Genomic DNA, 7,578 nt, shown 5'->3' with positions numbered 1-7,578 from the left:
CTCCTGACTCAGTCGCTACTACACTCTGCGTTCACACTGCCCGGGTCGCCGGGTGCATTTAATTTTTTGGCCAGCACTATGACGCTGTGCTGCTACTACTACCACCAGTATGTTGCCGTGGTCCTTCTGTGCTGCTGAACTGACCGCCCGCATAGTCCTTCTCCTGACTCAGTCGCTACCACCACTGCACTCTGCGTTCACACTGCCCGTGTCCACTGACAACTCTGCTGCGATGTCATTGCTAATTGCTGCAAAAAAAACAAAAAAAAAATTACAAAAACCTCTCTGGAGCCTTCTTGCCGTCAGCCACTCATCCTCCTCCAGCGGTACCTTCGCCGCCAAGTGCCATTGGAACTCGCCTTCACCTCTTTGACTGCTTAACGCGTATATCCCTTTTTAAAACCACTTATTACCAATTAATAGCCCCATTTAAAGTGTTGATTTCACTTTAACATCCATTTTCTCTAGCAAAAAAATTTTTGGGGGGATTTTTTATGTTGAAGTTATGTTGCCCCTTATCACCTCGATAATCCATGCTATTTGGGGGACTGTAGCATGTATGGGGGCTTTGTTATTAACGTTAAAAGAAAATCCACCTCCGGGCGTGAATCCGCGCGTGATTACGCTATTCACGGGAAAAAAATCCGCGTGGTTGCGTGGACGCGGACGAAAATCCGCATGCGGCGGGGCCGAATGCGGATTTTTTTTTGCAACCACGCGGATTTCCGAATTCGTGGATGAGGCACATCCGAGCATCCCTGAGATTAGGTAGGTGCCCCCCAGTATAGGTTAGATTAGGTAGGTGCCCCCCAGTGTATGTTAGATTAGGTAGGTGCCCCCCAGTGTAGGTTAGATAGGTAGTTGCCCCCCAGTGTAGGTTAGATTAGGTAGGTGCCCCCCAGTATAGGTTAGATAGGTAGCTGCCCCCCAGTGTAGGTTAGATTAGGTAGCTGCCCCCCAGCGTAGGTTAGATTAGGTAGCTGCCCCCCAGTATAGGTTAGATAGGTAGCTGCCCCCCAGCGTAGGTTAGATTAGGTAGCTGCCCCCCAGTATAGGTTAGATAGGTAGCTGCCCCCCAGTATAGGATAGATAGGTAGCTGCCCCCCAGTGTAGGTTAGATAGGTAGCTGCCCCCCAGTGTAGGTTAGATTAGGTAGGTGCCCCCCAGTGTAGGTTAGATTAGGTAGGTGCCCCCCAGTATAGGTTAGATTAGGTAGGTGCCCCCCAGTGTATGTTAATTAGGTAGGTGCCCCCCAGTGTAGGTTAGATAGGTAGCTGCCCCCCAGTGTAGGTTAGATAGGTAGCTGCCCCCCAGTGTAGGTTAGATTAGGTAGCTGCCCCCCAGTGTAGGTTAGATTAGGTAGCTGCCCCCCAGTATAGGTTAGATAGGTAGCTGCCCCCCAGCGTAGGTTAGATTAGGTAGCTGCCCCCCAGTATAGGTTAGATAGGTAGCTGCCCCCCAGTATAGGATAGATAGGTAGCTGCCCCCCAGTGTAGGTTAGATAGGTAGCTGCCCCCCAGTGTAGGTTAGATTAGGTAGGTGCCCCCCAGTGTAGGTTAGATTAGGTAGGTGCCCCCCAGTATAGGTTAGATTAGGTAGGTGCCCCCCAGTGTATGTTAATTAGGTAGGTGCCCCCCAGTGTAGGTTAGATAGGTAGCTGCCCCCCAGTGTAGGTTAGATAGGTAGCTGCCCCCCAGTGTAGGTTAGATTAGGTAGCTGCCCCCCAGTGTAGGTTAGATTAGGTAGGTGCCCCCAGCGTAGGTTAGATTAGGTAGGTGCCCCCAGGATAGGTTAGATAGCTAGCTGTCCCCTATAATGGAGGGGGGAGCCGGAGCCGCGAGGAGGGCAGCCCGACCTCTCCCTCCCTCTCCTCTCCCGGGCGCCCTCCGTGCTCCCCCCTCAGATGCAGAGCGAGCAGCCGGGAAGCGCTGTTTACAACTCACCTGCCTGGCTCCAAACGCTGCTCTCTCACCGCTGGTCTGTCTCTTCTCTCTGCATACTGCGGATACACACGCTGCTTCCTGTTTAGCAGTGTGTCTACTTCCTGCTTTTATGGAAGCAGACATAATTTTAGCATCCTGTGCTTTCAAATGAGCTTAGATGTTGTGGCAGTCAGGTGACACAGTGAAGAGGTAAATTACAACTTGTGATTAGACACAGAGGAGGGGGAATTAGACAGGCTCTCTAAATACATACAGGGTACATTTCTCTGTTTTCCTTCTGTCCTGTGCAAGAGTTCAGCTCCACTTTAAAGCATCTGAATGACTTTTATTTATATTTGCTGAAAAATCTATGCATCTCTTTTGAATGTTGAATGTACATATGGTGGTGTGCTCTAACATATTGACAGTATACAGGAACAAAGTCTGAAGAAGGCTCATTAGCAGAAAGCTTACTCTTTTTCTTTTAAGCCAATAAATGGTATTATCCTGATTCAAAACTCTCTGCTTTCACTGATGGCCAAGATGGTACAATGCTCTACTGCTACAGGAAAGTAGAAGGATGCCAAACCATACACACTAGCATAGAGGTAGTAACAGCTCAGGTGTCCTTTAAAGTGACAGTTTAGCAATGAAAGGGAAGCAAACAGCATTTTTATTCAAGCAGTTCTCATAGATGGTAGGAGCTGAAGGACAGAAAATGAGACAGGAAAGAGTTAACTGAAGCAGACGAGATCACTGCTAGCTACGAAAAAAAAAGAGAGAAACATAAATTAGGGTTAGATAAAGTAATTAATGACTGCTGGGGTCAGTGTCAAAGCTGTAAAAGCGGTGAAGATTAGAAACTAGCAGAGATCACTGATGTTTGTGAATGCCTGCATTAAAACTCAGCGGAGCTTAGTTCTATCTGCTTTGTAATGTAAATCTCTGGTATTTCTCACATCGATCTGTATGTCCATCATACAGTTTATCAGGTGACAGTTATGATTAATCCTGATTGTTATAGAGAGAGAATAGAGAAGCAGGGATAGAGAGAGAAGCAGGGATTGGTGAACTCTGGAATTCAGCTATTAGTGGAGACTCAGAGCAGGGCGCTAGCTGGCTGCGCTGCGGGACCAGACGGGATGATTTACTTTGACATATGACCTCTTCTCTCTCCAAGTCATGCCGCCCTTCTTAGCTTATCTAATTGTATCGCCCTAGGCCGTGGCCTTTTCTGGCCTTCCCAGAAATCCGGCCCTGAACACTATTGTGAATCACTGGTACTGTAGAAGTATTGAAGATTTATGAAGAGTTTAGTGCAATATAGATTTTGGCCAGTAGATGGTGCTTAAGAGTGTTTACATTGTCATGTGGTGGAACTGGGGCTGTGCTTGGCGATCCCTGATGCAAACGTGGATCGCTCTGCATGCAACAGGAGCCAAGAAAGTTAAAAAAAAATGCCTATATCAATAGGTGATGATAATCATATGTATTAATAAAAATATATAGTTGTGATAAAATATTGCATTTTCAAATTTACCAAGTTAATATAAAATTAAAAAAAACAATATAAAAGACACAGCTGTATTAAATGTTGTGCAGACATAAATGAATGGATAAAATTATAAAAGCATAATGCAATTAATAGATATAATATTGTCCCACATTTTGTAAAAACGTGTGGATTGCATAAAATGCTGCCCACATATCTGCTACAGTTAGTGATTCATATTTTCAAGGGCAATATTCAGGCCATTTGGTGTCAGCGTTTCCATCTGAAGAATCCAATAGGTTTCTCTATTGCACAGAGTTTTAAATCAACTATATTTATTTGCGTCCATGACCTGATCGATTAAAATTGCTTGTATCAATTCAAATTGTCTGTTATGGACTAAATCAAAATGTTTCGGAACACTGTGCATTGGGCAACCTTTCCTGACATTTTCCCAATGTTTATAATGGCCTCAATTCACTAAGATCATGCTGGAGATAATAAGGCAAGAGAGTTCCTTAAGTTACCTCCTCTGTAGTTAAGTTACCTCCTCTGTAGTTAAGTTACCTCCTCTGTAGTTATTTTCACATGCAGTTAATTAACAGCCTGTCTTTAACTCTGGAGTTATTTTAAGGATTGAAGAGTTAACTTAAAGACAGAAGAGGTAACTTTAGGTTTGCCTGAGGTAAAATGTTTCCTGAATACTACATGCCTTATCACCATGGTAACAACTCTAGAAGAGTTATTAAAGACAGGAGATAATCTTAGTGAATTGAGGCCTTAGTCTCTTATGGAAGGGTTGTTTGGTTCGTCCAATGTATTGTAGATTGCAAGGAAATTGTAGAAGGTAGATGACGTAAGTGCTTTTACAGTTCAGATGTTGATGACAAGGATGATCGTAGTTGGCCAACTTCGCTAGGCTGGAACTACGCGTAGGTTTTCCACAACTACGCGTAGTACAAATACGCCTACGGTACATGAAGTACGCTACGAAAGTACGCTTCGAACTACGCAATAGCACGTAGTCGTAAGCCCATGCTCCCATACGGAATTCTTTCTGCCTTAACTGTACTGGTACTATGTATGCGGTACCCGTTTCTATGCGTAATGTCTAGCTGTCATGCGGAAATAAGTCCGCATGTGCCCGGTACGAGAAGCAAGTCAGTGCGCTTGCGTAGTTTACGTCCGTACACGTAAAACCACGCATACACAAACACGTTTCTGATTGGCTGATGCGTACAAACAAATCCCGGCAAGCTCGTGGAGACGGTACGCACGCAGCACATACGCACACAGCACTGCCGACATGCCTCCCAAAATCCCACCGAGGATGAAAATAATGCTAATTGAGGTAAGCAATCTATTAACAAAATGCATATTTTTTTTGGGTACTATTTCTGACTGCATTTCTTTAATCTTTATATGTCCCATCTAAAAGGATATCATAGGTGTTGTACAGAATTGTTTTTAGTTTATCTCTGTAACTTTGCTTGTACCAGTACTGTTAATAGTAGAGAGTGAGACACATTCAGACTGTTTTTTGCAGTGTTAGTGATATGATGCAATTATATTGTTATAACTAGCTGACCTAAGCTCGTTTAAAAACAGGCTCTATGTCTCTCGCTGCCGCCCGCCCAGCGCTCAACCGTCGCGCACATGCGCTTGCACCCGCCAACCGCGCACGCACCCTCTCGGCCGTCCTGCCTCCTTCCCCGTCCTGCCCCAACGGCTGTGTCGGCGCAGTGAATGCGCAGTAGCACAAAAGCTCTGACACAGGGACTGGATGCAAGGACACTTGTATCTTATACATATAGATAGTACTGTTAAAGTATGGTGACCAGACGTCCCGCTTTAGCCGGGACGCCTCCCAGATTCGGTGTCCCCTGTCGCAGGCCGCGCTAGGTCCCAGGAAACGTCCCGCTTTCAACCGCGGGATGTCCCGGCCTCGGGACTCTGGTCACCGTCCGAACTGGCCGCGGCGTCTAATAGACGCCGTGTCAGTTCATAGCCCGCAGCCCCGCTCTAGCCTGCATAGTATTCCGGCAGGCAGAGCAGGGCTACGGGAACATGGCGTCCGAAGCCCTGTACTGGAGACTATTTGTGTCTCCAGTACAGGGCTTCGGGCGCCATCTTCCTGTAGCCCTGCTATTTCATTCAGCGCGGGAGATTTGAGCAGGAGGATCGTCGGGGGAGCTGCACATCAGAGGCCGGCCGGGTGAGGGGACTTCTCCTGTCAGGTGAGTAAATTATTTTTGCAGGTGAAATGCTGCCCACATTGCATTTATTTTCTGCTGACATGTTGCCCACATTGCATTTATTTTGTGATTGTGTTTATTTCCTGCTGAAATGTTGCCCACATTGCGTTTATTTTCTGGTGTATGCTGCTTTGGGGTTACGGTATACTATTAAATAGCATCACACAGTTTCTGCACACCCATGATGCGAATCCTCGTTTCACCACATCATAGCGTAAACACTGCTTTCTTATGCCTCGCTGTTACATCATTAAGTTAGCTCCGCCCATACAATGTCATGGCTACGTGCCTTTCCTTTTAAAATAATGCCAGTTGCCTGACTCTCCTGCTGATCCTGTCTCTAATACTTTTAGCCACAGCCCCTGAACAAGCATGCAGATCAGGTGCTCTGACTGAAGTCAGACTGGATTAGCTGCATGCTTGTTTCAGGTGTGTGATTCAATTACTAATGCAGCCAAAGAGATCAGCAGGATGCCAGGTAACTGGTATTGTTTAAAAGGAAACATCCATATCCCTCTCAGTTTAGGTTTCCTTTATGTCCAGGTTAGAAAAACTGGGTGGAACCAAAAACAACTAACTTTTTACATGGGAAAGTATAAACTGCAGCCATTCTTACACTGCTGATGGCAGGGTTCTCAAACTTGACACAGTTGGTCACTGGGTGACTGGAATTAAGATTCAGAAAATTGGGTGGACCATACAACAGGCAATCAAAATTCACCTTTTGATTTTCAAGGGGAATATTGAAACTGCTGCCATTTTTACACTGTTAATGGCAGAGGCCTCAAACCTCCTACAGTTGGTCATTAAGTAACTAGGGTTCAAATTCACTAAAGAGGTGGAGCCACAAAAAGCCAATCAGATTTCTTTGCTGGATAAACTGCTTCCATTCACACAATTTTGATGCCAAGAACCCAAAAGCTCACAAACTTGGTCATTGAGTGACTGTTCGTACAAGGTTAGAAAAAGTGGGTGGAGTCAAAACATTTCACTGGGAAAATGTAAACTGCAGCCCTTCTTCACTGCTAATGGCAGGGTTCTCAAACTTTACACAGTTGGTTACTGGGTGACTGGGATTAATATTCAGAAGAGTGGGGGAGCCTAAAAAAAGCCAATCAAAATTCACCTGTTGATTTTCAAGGTGAATATTTAAATTGCTGCCATTCTTGCACTGTTGATGGCACAAGCCTCAAACCTGTTACAGTTGATCATTGGGTGACTGGGGTTCAAATTCAGAAAAGTGGCGGAGCCACAAACAGCCAATCAGATTTGTTTCATCTCACTGGGAAAATACAAATTGATGCCAAGGACCCCAAAGCTCACAAACTTGGTCATTGAGTAACTGCGTGTCTAGATTAGAAAAAGTGGGCGGAGTCAAAAACAAATTTCACTTGGAAAATTACTGGAGCCATTCTTACACTTTTAATGGAAGGGTTCTCAGTCTTTGCCCAGATGGTCAATGGGTGACTGAGATTAATATTAAGGGAAGTGGGTGGAGCCTATAATAGTCAATCAAAATTCACCTGTTGATTTTCAAGGGGAATATTTAATTGCTGCCATTTTTACACTGTTAATAGCAGATGCCTTAAACCTGTTACAGTTGGTCATTGAGTGACTGGGGTTCAAATGCTTGAGAGGGGCGGAGCCACAAACAGCCAATCAGTTTTGTTTCATTTCACTGGGAAAATAGAAATTGTTTATGCCAAGGACCCCAAAGCTCACAGTCTTGGTCATTGAGCGTTTGTGTGTTAGGGATAGAAAATATGGGCGGAGCCAACACCAGCCAAATAATACCCGGGCAACGCCGGGTCATCAGCTAGTTATAGATAAAAAGACCCCCCAGCATGCAACTGTTTTGCCATCTGATGGCAATAGCAATTAAAGGGCCAGTGCTCCTAAGGTATGTGAT

The sequence above is a fragment of the Hyperolius riggenbachi genome, chromosome 11 (genome assembly GCF_040937935.1).
Source record: "Hyperolius riggenbachi isolate aHypRig1 chromosome 11, aHypRig1.pri, whole genome shotgun sequence".
Lineage (NCBI taxonomy): Eukaryota > Metazoa > Chordata > Amphibia > Anura > Hyperoliidae > Hyperolius > Hyperolius riggenbachi.
The sequence above is the reverse complement of the archived record's forward strand: the minus strand, read 5'-3'. Positions refer to the sequence as shown.